Source organism: Anguilla rostrata, chromosome 10, assembly GCF_018555375.3.
Source record: "Anguilla rostrata isolate EN2019 chromosome 10, ASM1855537v3, whole genome shotgun sequence".
Lineage (NCBI taxonomy): Eukaryota > Metazoa > Chordata > Actinopteri > Anguilliformes > Anguillidae > Anguilla > Anguilla rostrata.
The window spans coordinates 1,799,951-1,818,913 of NC_057942.1; the positions used below are offsets into that span (position 1 = coordinate 1,799,951).

At 51.1% G+C, this 18,963-nt stretch overlaps 1 long non-coding RNA gene across 1 annotated transcript in view; it reads right to left on the bottom strand.

Moving 5' to 3' along the window:
* Window positions 1-17,347, bottom strand: part of LOC135233808 (uncharacterized) — a 35,933-nt gene extending 18,586 nt beyond the window's left edge. Inside the window, exon 1 of the long non-coding RNA XR_010323944.1 lies at window positions 17,206-17,347. This is a non-coding gene — a long non-coding RNA (uncharacterized LOC135233808). The remainder of the gene's footprint in view (window positions 1-17,205) is intronic.
* Window positions 17,348-18,963: the final 1,616 nt, after the last annotated feature.

Here is an 18,963-nt window from a genome sequence, read left to right on the forward strand (position 1 = left end):
CACCACCAACAGAATGGTGCTGTCAGTGCTGCACAGTTCCAGTGTGTTCATCTGCACTTAGTGTGTGTGTGTGTGTCTGTGCGGCGTGTGCGTGAGTGTGTGGGTGAGTGTGCGTGTGCGGGGTGGTGCGTGTGTGGGTATTGTGCAGTGGTGTGTGTGTGTGTGTGTGTGTGTTGGAGACACTGTGGATCTGTGTTAAATTGTCCGTTCACAGAGCTCAGCATGGCTTTTACAGGCCTATATCTCCATTGGGCCCGGCTTTGCCGACGAACCACAGGGCTTCTGCAGGACTGAGGAGACATATTCCCAACCGCACGTTGGGTCTACCAGCCCACCCCTCTCCGGCACTTTTACCCGCTCCGCACCCGGTCAGGAGTAACGCTCATCAGAGTCTGCGGTTCTTTGCCTGTTTCCGTGTAACACAGTTTAATGCTCATTAGCATAATTTAGCTCTTCTGAGCAGAATAAATCAGTTTAATGTTCTATAGGGTGGTTGACAAGTCGTCAATTGAGTGTGCAGTTCATGAGCTCTCTTGGGACTTTAGTCTCTCCAGAAACCAGAGTAGCACATAGACCTGCACCAAGTCTACTGGGCATGTCCACAAATCTTCAGCGGCAAGTTTCAACATAGTAGAATATCTGGTTCCTGAGATTAAGGCCAGAGACTCAAGTCTCTACAGGCAAGGCATACATCTCATTACAACTTTGGGGGGGGGAACAACAACACACACGCACAGGACAGGCCTACGGTGTGTCTGATTGGCTGTTCCAACTAGGGAAGAGAAAAATTGGGGGGGGGGGGGGCGAAATAGGGGTCCACCTTGATAAATTCCCTGGGATTAAAATCGCAGTGACACACCGTCATATTCATCAGGCTTTGTCTTGGCTGCAGTCGGCAGCAGAAGCTGAAGAGAAATCAGTCAAGCAGGCAAGAGAGACGTCATGTGCAGGTGCTACCGGCGCTGACCCCCCCCCACATCCCCCCCCCCCATTCCACAGGCTGGGCTCATTGACGGACACATCTGTGCAGCTGATTGGTCGGTGCAGGAGGCCCCCGTTTATGAGGTGTGTTCAGTGTTAATTAGTGAACTCTGCTCAGTTCATCAATACTGGTTCCCGTGGCGATGCCTGATTGCTGGGTCTCCATGGGTGGGTGAGGAGGTGCAGGGAAGGGGGTTTACCCACTGTAAATTAAAGCATCTACCACTCATCTGCTTACACACACACACGCACACACACACTGTACACTACACACACACACACACACTCACACGACACACGACACTACACACACACACACACACACACACACTGTACACTACACACACACACACTCACACTCACACACTGTACACTACACACACACACACACACACACACGCACACTCACTGATACACACACACACACACGCACACGCACACACACTATGCACTACACACACGCACACACACACACTATACACTACACACGCACACACACAAACGCAGACGCGCATGCACACACACACACACACACTCCTAAAGATTAACAGAACAGGTGCCAGGCTCAGCCATGGCATATGCAGCTAAAAGGGGACATGTTCAGTGTTTGAGAAATGCCAAACATCCATTGCAGAGAGACGGGAGGGGGGCAGGGTGTGCTGGGGGAGGGGGGGGGGGCAGACCAGTAATCACAGAAGCTCAGCCTCTTAAGGGCACATTTCATTTCACTTTCAATCCAGGCTGAAATTTTGAAATTGTACAGAAGGGGTCTTTCTGACAACTGCCCAGAAAAGGATGGCCAGCTCTTCGCTCTTAAAAGGGTCCATCCAGAGACTGCCACAGCAGCCGAAAGAGAGAAAAGCACTGTGGGTGAAAATGACAGGGTACGCAGGTCACCTGCGCGGCAGGTACCGGGGTGGGACGGTGCTCTGCACTCTGCGCAGGGTGCCTTTTCACCCAGACTGCACGGATAACTCGAAAAACCAGCTACCTGCAGTTATTTAGGCATCAACAGCAGGTGTGTGTTGCACTCTGTCACCGGGAGACCAAACTGCCATGACAACAGGGCTAGTTTACAAGCTCAGGACCGCGGATACGGTCGCCCGCCTTCCTGGAGACTAACGGCAGCGCGATTTCACTTCATGAGAAACCGCGACACGAATGTCACTCATCTCCAGGTAACCCGAACACTCCGACACACGTCAAACAACATTACATTACATTACATTACGTTACGTTACGTTACATTACATTACATTATAGGCATTTAGCAGACGCTCTTATCCACAACTTTTACATAGCATTTTACATTGTATCCATTTACACAGCTGGATATATACTGAAGCAATTTCGGTTAAGTACCTTGCTCAAGGGTACAACGGCAGTGTCCTTACCCGGGAATCGAACCTGCGACCTTTCGGTTACAAGCCCAGTTCCTTACCCACTGTGCTACACTCCAACACAACACAACACAACAATAGCCAGCCCAAGGTCCCACCGACACAGGGTGTGTGAGAGAGCAAAGACCTTTCACACCCTGGAGTGAGCCGGCACGCCATACGATGGCCCCTTAGCGCTGAGGCAGCCTTTCCATAGGTTAGCTCTGCCCCCGCCCCCCCCCCCCCCCCGCCCCGCCCCCCGCACCACCCATTCAGATAATCCTCAGCTCAGCACCGGTGTTCTTCTCCCCTTCCATCTCCATTACGCAGCCAATTTCCTCACCACACACCTTTCCGTTTCGCCGGGCAGGCCCCAGGGGATCCTGGGAGCGGAGATGAGTCACCCGTGACTGGGGCGAAGCACACCTGCGAGTGGGCGGGGCCTGCTGCCTGAGTCAGGTGGATGATTCATAACCACAGGCCTGACTTTGCTCCTTTTTTTTCTCCCTTCACACTGTTCTCTTTATCTTTACACTTTCCGACACTGTACAGGATCTGGAAACATGTGCTCTTAGCCAAAACGCAAATAATCAGAGAAACCCTGTGGAATCCTGATAAGGATCAGCACAGTGTTTTCACTTGTTACTCTGCTCAGTGGTTTTGTTTGATAAACATCACCTGTCAAAGCTGGATGAACTGGCTCACCGTGTGTTATATGAGCAGTACGCTGTAGGCCCTGGAGAGACACAGCGTCTGCTGGGGTCCCCGGCCCTGGTCCTGGAGAGCCACAGGGTCTGCTGGGGTCCCCGGCCCTGGTCCTGGAGAGCCGCAGGGTCTGCTGGGGTCCCAGGCCCTGGTCCCGGAGAGCCACAGGGTCTGCTGGGGTCCCCGGCCCTGGTCCCGGAGAGCCACAGGGTCTGCTGGGGTTCCCAGCCCTGGTCCCGGAGAGCCACAGGGTCTGCTGGGGTCCCCAGCCCTGGTCCCGGAGAGCCACAGGGTCTGCTGGGGTCCCCAGCCCTGGTCCTGGTCCCGGAGAGCCACAGGGTCTGCTGGAGTCCCCAGCCCTGGTCCCGGAGAGCCACAGGGTCTGCTGGGGTCCCCGGCCCTGGTCCTGGTCCTGGAGAGGCACAGGGTCTGCTGGGGTCCCCAGCCCTGGTCCCGGAGAGCCACAGGGTCTGCTGGGGTCCCCGGCCCTGGTCCTGGTCCTGGAGAGGCACAGGGTCTGCTGGGGTCCCCAGCCCTGGTGTGGAGAGACGTAGGGTCTGCTGGGGTCCCCTGCCCTGGTCCCGGAGAGCCGCAGGGTCTGCTGGGGTCCCCAGGCTCGGCTGTGGCTTTTGGAGGTGCGCGGCGGTGTCCCCCGGAGGCGTAAGGAGGCCGGCGGGGACGTGTGTTCCCAGGTTGGCACCGGTGCGATCCACCACGGCTCCCGGGCGGAACGTCCAGCTCACCGCCAACATTCCCGGCGGCGAAAGAAACCTCCGGAAAACAAGTTTTCCGAAAACCACCAATGCAGCTGAACAAAGCGATTATACCTGCTCTCACGCTCGATTACAGAGAGAATAATAGCAACTGGATGCCATCGCAGTACTCGCTGTGAAAGTACACAGTTATTAAGATGTCAGAAATGAAATGGGGGGGGGGGGGGGAGCGAAATGAACAAATGGGGGGGTGGGGGGGAATGAACAAATGAACAAATATGAAAGGCAACACCCTTTAAACCATTAGTGCATTAGTACATTAAATACAAGTTAATATATTGGGCATTCTGGTCATTTCTTTTGGTGCCACTGCAGTTACGTGCCACTCTGTCCTGATTGGCAGATTCTGAAGGAGGGGGCCAGTCACTGCAGAATGAGAGCTCTAACTCAGGCCCGAACGCAGGACGCGTCACTCAGATGACAAACACACACATCAGAGAGGGATAAAGATCAGGAGGGGAGCGGGTTAGGTGACACATCACGCGGAGCCAAGACACAAACAGGGGAAAAACAGAGAAGAAACGTCCCAGTCACTGTGCATTTACCAAACTCAACAGCTCAACAGTTAATAAAAATAAAACACAAATTAAATCAAAAAGACACGTAAACGAACGGGCAGGTGGGCGAGCGGTGTGTGTGCGCGTGTGCGTGTGTGTGTGCGCGTGTGCGTGTGTGTGTGTGTGTGTGTGTGCGTGTGTGTGTGCGTGTGTGTGTGCGTGTGTGTGTGTGTGTGCGCGTGTGTGTTTGAGTCGCGTTTCCCCCACGCATTCGCTCCAGACATCTCACATGATTTACAGACAGGAAGAGCAGGAGAGACTCAGCTTTCCAGGAGCTGTATATCAAACAGACCCCTGCCACACACACACACACACACACACACACACAGGCACATGCACACACACACACACACACACACACAGCACATGCACACACACAAACACACACACATGCGAACACACACAGGCACATGCACACACACACACACACACACACATGCGAACACACACACACACACACACACACAGGCACATGCACACACACACACACAGGCACATGCACACACACACAGGCACACGCACACGCACACACACGCACACGCACACATATGTGAACACACACACACACACGCATGCACACACACTCACATGCACACACACACACACACACACACTCACATGCGCACACACATGCACACGCACATGCACACACACAGACACACACACACACACACACACACACACAGGCACACGCACACACATATGCGAACACACACACACGCGCATGCACACACATACGGACACACACACTAACGAGCACACACACACACACACCTCCCTCTCTGTTGTCACAGTGATTTGTGTTACTGACACAGCGGCTCAGTGTCCAGTATGAAGACATCACAGGCAAAACGCATATTAGGCCAGCAAATTCCACCTTGGAGTGTTGGGAGGGATATACTTACCCCTAACCCTCATAAACTGTTCACATTTACAAAAACAATCTCAGCTCTACTTACTACTGATGCAAAGGCATACACACACCACAGAGTCTGTGTAAATTACCCCCCCCCAACACACTAATTAGAGGAGGAGGAGGGGGAGGAAGAGGGGGTCTGGGCGTACATGATTCCGCCCATAATACTCAATTGTGCATGAAAATGATCGCCATAATTTTTACACTCACACACTCACACACACATACGGACACACACACACACACACACACACACACACTCTTCAGGTGTAGTGGGTGATAGATCCACTTCTGCTAAAGCAACAGCAGTGTAACATCCACTCCACTGCCAGCCCTTCACTGGTGATGGAAACAACCCAATCCAGGCTAAGAGCTCTTATGTTTGCAGTGGTGCGTATGGGTGTATAACTGTGTGTGTGAGTGTCTGTGGATATATGCTGGCGTGTGTGTGTGTGTGTGTGTGTGCGCACGCATGTAAGAATGGGGAAAAAAGACATTTAAAAAAGATTTTAAAAATTATTATGATAACCTCATTCTTGGAGGCCACATTCTGCGGATTGTTTTGCTACTGACCGCCACCCTTTGGCATGTTAAGCACCCCTGTATGATTGACAGGTGGGCGGGACCATTATGTGATCTTCAAGGTTTAACAAGTGCATGACGGAGGCCTGCAGTGATCTCCTGTCACTCAAGTGCAGAGCTCCTCCCCCATTTTCAGCTGCCTAGTTTCCTAGTTACCCACAGGAGTGAAAGGACGGTGTTGAATTTGATTTTTAACACTGGGGGGGGGGGGGGTCAGGGGAGGAGGGGGAAGTGAGTGGAGTGAAGTGAAGTGCTGCCCATCCAGCTCTCGCTGGATGGGCAGCCATGGGGGGGGCGTGGTCCAACAGATATTTACGAATATTACAAACCGAATGATACAGCCTCATTAATTAATTTTTATCTATATGTTGTACTGGTATTATAAAAGCAGTACAGCACTCGAGGTGGTGCTATATATCGTGAATGCAGTCGCGGTTACAGGGGGGTTGCCGGCTCTACACTTCGTGCTGTGCCTCGCCACACCCCAGCAGCCGTGGCTGTATTCAGGATACAGCACGGCCTCTCCAGCGCCGTGTTGCTTAAGCGCGAGTCTCACACTGAAACGGCACTTTCACACGACATCACACGTCATCATCCCGCTGTTTCACGCACGCTAGCCTGGCTAAGCTTATTCATCAGCTCTTTGTTGATGTCTGCTCAAGCGAAAAATAGTGGTTGTGGTCCAAGCCGTGAACACCTGGCTCACGTTCTTAGGACGCCTGAGGTGAGAACAGCCAGTTCCTTCTGACCGATCACAGTGTGCAATTAAAAGTACGACTGGGAGGGAGGAGGGGGGGGTGGGGGGGTGCGGGTCTGCAATTCAAGCTTAACTGAGCATTAAGCTGAATTAACCCAATCAGAGTGCAGGAAACTAATCTCAGTTCTCTTGTGGTGCTGAGGTCGTCTCTGTGCTAGAGGTGCTTGTGCAGCAGGGCAGTTTCACGTCATACAGACAGAGATAAAAAGACAGGTGGAGAGACAGACAGACAGACAGAGACAGACAGACAGAGAGAAACAGAGACAGACAGACACGATCGTTCTGAGCTCATCCATAACTTTGTTCGGCTCCACGTCAGCAACGTTATTTTGGGGGGGGAAGGCACCTCCATTTTCTCTGTTTGGCACAGCCAGTGTGGGGACGTGACTCAGCAGGACCAGACTGAGGCCTGCAGCCCATTACGCAAGTGTCCCTCTCATAGTAAAAACTACAGCGCTAATATAGGAAATATCCACTTCTAGAAATGTGATAGAAATCTGAGATATTCTTCAGCGGAGAGAGAGGCCTTCGGTTCCCCGATATCTCTGACCGTTAATTTCAATCTTCATGGGAGCCCCGGGTTTCCAGAAGCTCTCTGAATGTCTTAATCTCTCCCGAGTTTATCCTAAATCGCACCAACATGTACTCTCTGTATGTTAAAGCAGAACTCCGGTCACAAAATAAAACACGATATCCATCGAGTGTTCACGTACAAGATCAGGCATTCGGAATAGTGTGCACAGATCCCCGCCACTTCACGCTCAGCAAAAACCATCATCAGATTTTTTTTTTTTTTTTTTTTAATCTAAAAAAGAAATTCAAGAATTTCAAATTACACCCATTAAGTGGAGTCCTGATATTTCCGAAAACAGCCTGTGACCGCTTTGCCACCCGCAGCCCCCATTAGGAACTGAAGAACAAAAAAAGTTTTCATTCCATTAGATGAAACTTCGTGAAGTTGAGGGCATTAAAAGCCTTTACAGCAGTGTTATATTTGCTCTCTTTGCCGAGAATAATGACCACTTTTTTTTTTGCTAGTGGCGACACAGAGTTCACAGGGATTCCAAATCATGTTCTGTAGGCACACGTCTTGTGAATGTGGGTGTATATCATGATACCAATTTAATACTTAGAAATTAAGGGAAGCAGGGTGTTCAAAATTAAACTTCACTTTAAAATTTAAAGTAGGTAATTTGGCTTTTGTCTAGAGGGGATTCTTGACATTCTGATAATGTCTGATAGCGCAGGGTGACTTGTCCTGAAAGAGCAATCCGACTTCTCACCCTGAGAAGATCCATCCATTATCCAGTCATCCATTATCTGTACCCGCTTATTCTGGGCAGGGTCGCGGGGGGTGCTGGAGCCTATCCCAGCATGCATTGGGCAAGAGGCGGGATTACACTGAGAAACGCCTTTGAGAACCACGTGAGGAAAACCCAGCCGCTGCAGACAGGTTTATATAAACCTCTCAGTCTAATGAGAAAATGTCACTGGCTGTAAATAAGTCAGTATTGCATCACAACAGGAGGAGGAGGAAGAGGAGGGTCTAGGCTGACATGACACCACATGTACAGTGATGCTCATTTGTGCAGAAACACGACTTGTCATCACACAGCTTATCAAATCATCATTTCTGAAGGGAGCCCCTCTCTTTCTCTCTCTCTCGCCATCTCACACACACACACACACACCCACCCACACACACGTGAGAGGCATTTCCCAGTCCTTGTTTGTCCTTCGATGGTGGCCTATGTGGGGACTCTATGGGGGGGTGGGGTAGAGAGTAAGAGTGGAGAGACCCTTCTGAAGAGAGACCCTCTTGTGCCAGTCCACTCCTGAACCCCCCCACCCCCCCTCACCCCCCCTCATCCACCCCAGCCTCTCCCCTCTGCCCTGCAGAAGATGCTGCTGTCAGGCTCCTGATGGATATTGGAGAGAATTGTTCACGTACTTCACGGCAGTCTCTGTTATTCTACTGCAGTAATGGGTCGTGTTGCTCACCTGGGGGGGGGGGGGGTGAGAGCCAAAGGAAAGAGGAAGAGAGAGAGAGAGAGAGAGAGAGAGAGAGAGAGAGAGAGAGAGAGAGAGAGAGAGAGAGAGAGAGAAAGAGAGAGAGAGAGAGAGAGAGAGATGTAAGATTCCAGAACAAAGCAAAGTCCAGGATTCTGGAACTCCAGATCGAAGCAAAGTCATTCCATTCCATCTTCCACCCATTCCTCTCTCTCCCCCTCCATCGTCCCGGGGTCAACAAGCTCGCTCACTCACTCTCGCCTGGGAACGGCAGAACCGATGTGGGACGGACAGACGGACGCGAAGCGACAGGCGAAGACGAGACATCGGCCGGCCGCGTACTTCCACTCTGACGCAAAACGCGCAGGCGTGTGTGTGTGTGTGTGTGCACGCGTGTACGTGCGTCGGCGCTGAAGTCTGCCTGTACCGTTTACTGAGAGTTTACGGGAGGACGGGCGAAGCCAAATTTGGAGCGGATTCCAGCCTTTGGGGATTTACTCAGCGGCGTCGGAGACGAACCGAGAAGTTTTCATTGCGCTAAAAAAGAGAGAGAGAGAGAGAGAGAGAGAGAGAGAGAGAGAGAGAGAGAGAGAGAGAGAGAGAGAGAGAGAGGTCTCCATGAACACAGCGAGGAGTGAATTACATCAGATTAAAATATTATATTTAATGCTTTTTTCTGCGCTTGGCGTATTCAGGCGTTGGACGGAGAGAACAGAAAACCAAACTCAACGGAAAATCTGATGGTTGAAAGAACAAAACAATGGGCAACACGATCCCAGAGAGCGGCCCCATCTCACACGGCCAGGGGACAGAGCGGCAGAGCAGAGCGGCCTGATCTCACACAGCCAGGGAACAGAACCGCAGAGTAGAGCGGCCCGATCTCACACAGCCAGGGAACAGAACCGCAGAGTAGAGCGGCCCCATCTCACACAGCCAGGGGACAGAGGGGCTGAAACGCAGAGTAGAGCGGCTCCATCTCACACAGCCAGGGCACAGAGGGGCGAGTAGAGCGGCCCGATCGCACACAGCCAGGGAAAGAGGCTGCACAGAGTTGGAGCAGGCGACGATCGAGCACATGCAGAAGAGGGGTGAACGGTGAGGGGGTGGATCTACAGGGGAGGGCGAAAGCGCCCACCACACACAACACTACACAGAGTTATCGGACCTAGATCTAAATACACCAGTAAACTTCCTGCATGTTACTGACAAGGCTTAAAAAGGGCCATCTATTATGACATCCATTGTGATCATTCAAAAATAAATTCCCCTTGCTGTGATTGTACAGTGCATTTGTGTCATATACTTTTATTACATATGAACTTTGAAAATTCCCAGGGACCCCCAGGACTGCTTTCAAAATTTACCAGCATCTAAAGAGTTAAATATCAAAAATAAATATGAATTTAATCCAGGCGAGACACAAACGCACTCTAGTGTGGCTGGATGTTCCTGGCACACAGGGCTTCGGGAAGAGAGGTTGCCAGCACCAGTCCAAAAGGACAGAGACACAGCATGCCCCTCGAAAGCTAATTCAACAAACCAGCATGAATGTAGTTTAAGGGTCATTTATTCCCAAACTAATATACAGTAACTATGCAGATGTGGTGAGCGTGTTCGAGAGCCAAGGACTCCATACGGAGGGGTCACATTTTCAGAGGAAAATATTTAACAGGGCGGGCATTTCTGCCTCGAATCACGGAGGAGAAAAAGCAAACGCTACAGTCAACACAACTCCCTGCAGCATATCTAATGCCAGAGCGCAGCTTTCGTCAACAGGATTAAAGTACAAAACCTCTGCATTTCAAGGTCACATGCTATTAAAATGAATGTACAGGTCCCACCCCCTCCGTTAAAATGTACTTACATTTAATCCCTCCCCCCCTCCCCACCGCCACCTACACACACACACACACACACACACACACAAATGCTGGTCTACAGTATGGAGGAGGTGTTTGTCTTAACCTGAGCATTACTGGGGGGGAAAGTGTGAGTGTTTCTGTAAGGAGTGGAAAGTGAAGTTTAGTGGGAAGATTTCAGTCCTGGGTAAAAAGGGAAGCTGTAGGTGCGTTCACACCGGAGGCCATTTTATCTCCGTGCTGCAGATCCATCCCTGACACAACAGCGCCAAAATGCAAGATTTTCAATATGCAGCAGCAGGTGCTTGCATTGCTGTCGCTATAACTGACTTTAATTCAAAATTCATAATCAAAACTTCAACATTTTAGTCACAAACATGGACGCATGCACTGACACGGACACACACACACACACACACTGAAACACTCACACACTTCTACTTTTGGAAAATTCCACGAGCCTCAGAGGGAGGGAAAGTTGGCGGGTCTAAATCCTTCCAGCATTTCCAAACTTCCATCGCTTATAAAACGCTCTTTTCAGCCATGTTTCCATCTGAAAACCCGTCCAGCGCTTTGTTTATGAAGCGGATTATGCCTGTTGTAGCAACCCAGAAGTGTCCCCCCCCATCCCCCTGCCCCCCCCCCCTCCCCCTCAATACTTGGAAAGCTTTACTCAAATAAACATGCGTGGACGGCTCTGCGGCAATGTGTAACAGATTAAGCCCTGGCAGCCGCCGGACCCAAACAGCGGGATTTGCGCGTACGGTAGTGCTGAGAGACCCACACTGTCTCACCACGAAGCTCCCCGCCACTCACACACACACGCGTGTGCGACCCGACCGTCCGCAGGAGAGAGGGAGAGGGAGAGAGAGAGAGAGAGAGCTCACCTGGGCTGTCTGCAGAGGAGAGAGAGAGAGAGAGCTCACCTGGGGCCTGCAGGAGAGAGAGAGAGAGAGAGCTCACCTGGGCTGTCTGCAGAGGAGAGAGAGAGAGAGAGCTCACCTGGGCACTGCAGGTGAGGGAACTCACCTGTGTGACCTGAGAGAGCTGCCCGAGTGTTCCCCAGTGCTGGGGTCCGGGGGTCCCCCCACCCAACCCAAACATGCTTTACGGGGAATCACAGCGGGGGACTGGGGTGCAGCGGTTAGGGAAACGGACTCGTGCAGATTTGCATCCCAGACGGTCCGTTCCAGTCATACCCCTGAGCTGCAATAACAGGAGGTGTTATACTTGGCTGATATTTCTTAAGAAAAATATTGAGCTCTATTAATGCACATAGTTATTACCACAGTTCCCCTTCATGAGTGAGTGTTCTAACAAGTAAATAATGTACTTGGCACTTTCCACAAAAAACTCAAAATTATCATTTTTTGATGAAATTTTTATTCTGGAATAATGAGGGGTTAAATGAGGTAGAAGCTTGTGATTGGCTGTCTGGACCACAGACCCCCCCGCTACGACCCCTGACCTCTGGGGGCACTCAAACGCCAGAGAACGTGATCGCACAACGAGGTCTGTTAAACAGTTTTACGGCTACCCAAACCCCATTCGGGCCACAGGAAACAGAGGAGCGGTGACTTCCTGCTTCCCCGAGCGGTACCATACGGAGAAATAAAGGCGTGTTCTGGGGCTTTGGAGGACCCCGGCCGTGTTCGTCATGGGAGCCAATCGGCTTCATTCGGCTGAGAGCGCGGCATCGGGCCACCTGCAGCCGTGTGTGCGCCTCACGAGCTCAGCCTCTAAAATCGGCCCCGATCCAGCGTTTCACGGGAACCGGACCGCAGCTTAGCGGCGTTAGCACGTCCGCGAGACGCCGCTCGCTTCTCCGCCCGCTACAACCGCCGAACGCGGCGCACTGCCGAACCGTCGGACGCCGTGCCGGGCCACGCTCGGCCCTCTGGGTAACCAGCCACAGCAAAGGACCATCATCCCGCCCCTTCCTCTTCCTCGTTACGGTCCTCAGCACACCTTTCCCGCTCGTACAGGCTCTGCTTCAGGGGCCCGTTAACCCCATTATAAAAACACGCAGTAAAACTAATCACTGACCACCAGCGGAGCACTATAAACAGGCTTTCAGGCCTGCTTATGAACAGATTGCGAGCTTGTAAACAGGTTGCGGGGTAGGTGGTAAACAGGTCGTTTATGTTCCATAAATGAAGAACGAGGCAGTAGCAAAAAACACAGTGCGCTGGTTAATACCTCACATTAGTGAAAAACTATTTCAACTCAAAGTATCTGAGCAAAGTACAGAAACGTGGTGTTTCCTGTAAATACTGCACATCCTCTCTTATGATTAGGATTGCCGGTATGCCAGCAGCGGGCTGTTTAGTTGTATTAACTGAAATCTTTTTATTACTTTGAATCCATAAATTATAGCTCTGCGGGGGGACTTGGCCACTAGGAGATCACTGTAGGGATTCTCTCCTCCAATTACAGGACTTCGCAGCGAACGCAAGCAGCCGCAAAGCCCTCAGAAACTCGCTAGCTCCTGCGTCCCCCCCCCCCCCTCACCCCCCTCCCCGACACTTGTCAGTCTGAGGAGGATAAGAATAAAGGATCGCATAAATAACTGCAATCAGACCTGGATTGGCTCGGCATTAAATGAGACAAGCGCTCTCCGCTTCAGGAAAAAAAAAAAAACGCAATCATTGAACACTAAAGAAAATGGCTGCCAATTAAGTATCCGTCTATGGTAAGTTTAATCCCTCCGACATAAGGAGGTCTTGACAAGGTTTGGCACACAGCATTTTACTACAAATGGTGCATAGAATATAGACGCAATGGATGATGGGATCGAATCAGTTTTTTTTTAAAGACGATCATATTATCACTTCAATAAAAAAAAGAAATACTCTAAAAAATTGCAGTGTGGTTACATGAAGAGTTAATGGGATTGTTGAGAAGGTTTCACTTCTGCGACCTTTGACCTTCAACACTTTACATTTATTATTCTTTGGGGGGGGGGGGGGATATATAATTTTGCACCTGTACTATTGGCTATCCTGAGTGTACTGTCTGGCTACTGGCTGTTTCTTTGCACCTGTTGTCTGTTGTCATGGCAACAGGGCCTTTCTTTCTTGGGGGCCCAAAAGGAGTCTTGGTCTGGAATGTTCTCCCCCCCACCCAACTTCTGTAACTGTTCCAACCCCCCTCCCCCATTTACCCCTCTAACCTCCCCTCCCCCAACCACTCCAATAGCTCAAACCCTCCCTTCCTCCCTTTACCCCTCTAACCCCCCCACCCCCCAGCCCAAACCATTCAAACAGCTCCAACCTCCCCATTCTCCCTTTTACCCCTCTAACCCCCGCCCCCCACATCCCCCTGCCACCCACTCTCCAGAAAAGTGAATTGTACGAGAATCATTACATATTACATTACAGTCACTTAGTAGACGCTCTTACCCAGAGCGACGTACAGTACAGCAGAACACCAGTGTAACCCGGCAACACATATCTGTGACATCACAAAGAGGCCACGGAGGCCCACATTTAATCAGTAAGTGGAGTCGATGAGTTTGCAGCACAGAGCTCTTTGACCTTAAGGATCGAGAGAGAGGCGATATTGGAACTAGTCGTAGATCCAGCCCCTTGGTTTTGCACCAGGGGTGTTCTGGGAAAACAGACGATTGGATCGAGAGATACCACCACACACACCTCACCACCTGGGAGACAGCAGATAATGTGCAGGTGATGGGCTACTGCAGGTACCTGCCAGTGTAGACATCGATCTGAGTCTCAGAGGGCCGCGAGAAGAGGAAGGCATGTTTTACACACACATCCTCTCGCTTATCAACCACTTCCCTGCGCACGCTCAAATCGATGCCTTCGCTTTAGGACCACCTTCACAGAGCTTATCTGATTGGCTAGGTCCCAAAAAACTGGGCGGGTTTATCGCTACACACAACTCTGCTCTCTCAGGCTTATATCAGAGGTGTAAGTCCAGTACAATAGGCTAACACCAGGGTGCTAGGGTTTGTTTTGGGTTTTACCACACACACAGGGTCTCAGGTGTGAAAATGTTTCTGCTAGCGTGTAGCAGCTCTAATAAGGTAGAGATTCCCAAACTGTGTCAGGAGAGGGGTCCAGTTGGAATGCAAGATGTCACACGGTAAAAAAACAAATAAAATACCTTGCTTTCCACTGACATTCAGACCAGGTGTAATGTACCCGTTACCTGCAGTGCACTAGTTAGTGCGCATGTAGTTTTAGAGCAGTTAACTACATTCTGCAAGACGTCTGTCGCAGAAAATGTGCTCATTGAGAGTAATATTGAACTCCGGTGCAAAGAGACGTATCGTGCTGTAATGCTGTAATGCTGTAATGCGATGCTTTGGACCTCAGTGCAGTTACGCAACAGAATGTGGTGCTGCTTGCAGTCAAGGAGGATGAAACACAGTGCTTGGGACCTGGCTCATAATGTGTGGATTTCCACAGCTCATTAGCATACGATCCATATTTAACAGCCTTACTGTCCTGATCCGAGACCGACCTGCACATTTAGACCGTCACCGGCATCCCGAGGAACAGCTAATCGGGTCCTTAAACACCTCCTGGATGACACCGCAGCATTCATACATGATAAATACGCGTAATGCATCATGCGATCCAAACAAAACAAATGAGAGAGAGAGAGAGAGAGAGGAATGAGGAAAGGCGTACGAGGCGGGCCGTATTGCGCGTATTTAAGTCTTTCGGGGGGAAAAGTAGGGAGTTATTCATCATGTTAAAATAGACCTCGCTAATAATTTATTTGGGATAATTAGAGGAATGACCCCAGAGGCGCGCTCGCGAGAGAAGATTGAGGGAACGCATCGGGCCCACGAGCGGCGTCCCGCTGGTTTTATTTCAAACACGCTGGTATTTATCGTCCGTGCGAAAAAGGCAGCACCAGATCGCTCAGGCTGGTCCGCGGGTAAATGATTAGAAGCAAGAAACCACAGAATGTTTGAGCGAGCTATCAATCAAGCTGGTTTTCCCTGATGGGGTGGATCAGTTACCCTATTTCACACACGCGCACACACACACGTGCGCACGCTCACTCACCGTTCATAGTAGGCGTCCACCGAGTCTGCATCACTCGGGTAACACTTTTAGACAATGTGCACTTCCATTCCAATATAAAGCATAAAATGTCCTAATACAAATTTAAATTGAATGACTTTAGAATTAACACAAGGCTTCTCTTTTACATTTGCGTTTCTGCATGTTCACAGGCAGCTGTGCAGGCTGTGCAGTGGGTAGTAATTATGACCCAACGATTCCCGTGCCATCATCACACAAACGTTTTCCTTAATTTGATGCATGGTTTGCATTGCACACACACAGCCCCACATCTCTCCCACAGCGGACACATCCTTCTGTCATTAACCAAAAGAATGGACGAGCACGGGGTCATGTTCCCATCCTGGGTTTACTGAGCGATTCGGACGTGCCCCTGTCACGACGGCCACTTAGCGCCGTCCGGGTCAAACGGACCCAAGGGGGCGAGGAAGGATGTACGAACCTTCAGCGTTAGAAATGAAGTCAGCATTCCGTTACTGTCAATTACCCAAAGCGGCCATTACGGCTCGAGAGTCACACGTGTCAGTGAGCAGCTTCAGAACAGGAAAACATTGCATCGGTCACGTCTTTATGCGCGTTGGAGAAAGGTTCCAAAGCCAGGTTTTTCCGCAGCTGATCATTAAACCTTCTCTTTTATCCCCCCCCCCCGATTTTTAAAACCACTCTACAAAAAGAAATAAGGAAAATAAATGGGCAGGTAATAATACAAGCAGCAACTCTAGTGTCCAACTGTCATTGATTAAATTTGCTGAAAGACCAGCGAACCCCATGGAAATCCTAACCTGACCCCTGAAGAGACGCACAAAACTGGAACATGCCCTGAGCAAATAAGTCATAAATAAAAGCTCATTATTGCTGGTTTTTCCCCTTTTAGCATATTAATTACAAACTTGAGTGACATTTAAAAGCGAAGCGAATATTTCTATGGCTTTCAAAGAAAGCTGCATGTTTTTCATTAGATTCAGAAAGGAAATATGAATAGCCACACAAAACCCACAGCCTTCCCAGCCACGCAGATCCATACTCGGCCGTTCGCAGTGCTACAACGAGCTTTGTTTGGCCCGAGGTTATTGCATCTTAAGCGGGAAATTACAAAAGGGAGCTAGCCTTGAAACACATCCATTCCTCCGCTAACTTCTAACCGCGTTGTTCTAGCATTGCCAGAGTCAATGGGGGCATGTGGCCACTGACAGACAGGCAGTCAGTATTAAAGAAAAGAAAAGAAAAGAAAAAACAATAAAATAAAACAAGAATTAATCAAGAGCTGTGCTAATCTCCCCTTTCCCAAGGTGAGAATCCAAAATCAACCACCAAGAAAAAGAGAAACATCCTCCACTCCAAAATAAACTGGCACCAGTATTAAACTCACACACTTCTCCTTCTCCTTCTCCTTCTCCTTCTCCTTCTCCTTCTCCTTCCCCTTCCCCTTCTCCCTCTCCCTCTCCCTCTCCCTCTCCTTCTGCTTCTCCTTCTCCTTCTCCTTCTTTGTTTTTTTATTTTATTTTGGCAGTTGCTTTCTCCCACACCTCTGCAGCCCTGCAGAAGTCTCTTTAGGCCATAGTCGTGGCAGCCTGTGTGTTTGCAAATAGCTTAACGAAGGCAAGTGAAAACACCTGGGCTGATTACCTGTCTCCCTCAGGTGTGCTGCCTGCAGGCCTGGGCTCCTGAAGGTCGTGTGGCAGGGCTGCCCGACCCTGCTCCTGGAGGTCCATCATCCTGCAGGTTTCCAGTCCATCCATGTCAAAGCACACCTCACTCAACAGCTAGAGGTCTCACTGAGCTGCTAATTAGTAGAGTCAGGTGTGCCACATTAGGGTTGGAGTGAAAACCTGCAGGATGGTAAGAGCTCCAGGAACAGGATTGGGCAGCTCTGCCTCAGGGGGAGGGGTCTGGGGGGGAAAACAGGAAGTTGACAGAGAATTCTGTTTGTTTAGAGACGTGTGTATTTCTGTGGCTCAAACAACATCTTTAGCAAATTACAATACATAAAAGGTCAAGGTTACCGAAGCTTTCAGTCAAGTCACGTGCAGCATATTTTAGTTAAAAAAAAACCCACTCCAGAAGAGGGAGACCCTGCTGGTGTTTGAGTTCTGCTGCATGCTCTCAGGCTTGATGGGCTGAGCGGCCCAGTCATCAGTATGGATTATGTTTCCTGTCTAGCGCAAAAAAAACAGGAAGTACTCTCGCTCCTCTTTTCTCTTTGTCTGTTTTGATCCACTCAAACATTTATTTTGGTGCTCGGAACACCTCCGTCTGTGATTGGACGGAGGGGTTAAAAAAAGAGGATGGGGGTGGGAGGGGGCGAGACTGACGGTGTCCTCGTCGTCGGGACGGGGGTCCTGTTCGTTCCTCCGCTCGACTCATCTCATCCCAGGGCTTAATGTCCCTCGAAGTTGGGGAGAATAAAACTGTCAGACGTCACGGAACACAAGGACCCGGGGGATTTATGGCGCGTCGGGGACATCATTTTCTTTTGAGTGTCGCCACGGCGAGCCGCGCGGAGCGGCCATTACTCATCGCCAGAACTCGCCCCTCCCTCACCGCCACACCCCCACCTGTCCCCCGTCGCCCCTCTCTCCGCCAACCCCCCCCATCCCCCCCCTCACCGCCACACCCCTACCTGCTCCCCCCCCATCCCCCATCCCCCCCCCTCCCTCCCCCGCCCCCCACCTCCCGCCCACCCCCTTCCCCCATCCCCCCCCCCTCCCCCAGTGCCGTAAAAGAGTTTAAACCGTCTCATTACAGGTCCGGCCTGCCTTCCTGGAGAACCTGAACACTGCCGAGGAAACTGTTCTCTGCTCCGACATGTTCGCCCAGACCCCCCCCCCCCGGCCTCGCCCCCCTGAGTCCAGCTACCCTAGGGGTGGTGGCGGAGGGTGGGGGTTTGGGGGGGTGGTGGCACGACCACCGCGTCGCGGTGTGTAAACAGAGTGTCGGAAACAGCGTCCAGACCCGCTCTCTAAATCATCCTCTCACCCCCCACCCCCCACCTCCCCACCTCTCACCCCTCACCCCCGCTCCCCTCTCACCCCCTCACCCCCCCCGTGTCAGGCGGCTGCTTCGCCTTCTGCTGGTTTAGGGCCTTCTGCAGCTTGGCGGCGGGCTTTGATCTCCGAGCATGGCTAAGTGAACCCCCCCCCCTCGTAAAAGTGGCTTCACAGCCCCGCCGCGGTTACAGTCACAAGGGCGGTGGGGGGGCAGGGGGTGGGGGTGATTAATTACAGTGGGGAAGCTTTCAGTTCCAGAACGCCGAGGTGAGTGTCTGACGTGTTTCTCCCAGCCACAGGTCATCCCTGGAGATCTAGAGCAGCGGCATCAACGCATTCGTTTTTGCAGTCGTATTTCCCGCCAAAACGAGCCAGGGGGATTTGAATTTGCGAGAGA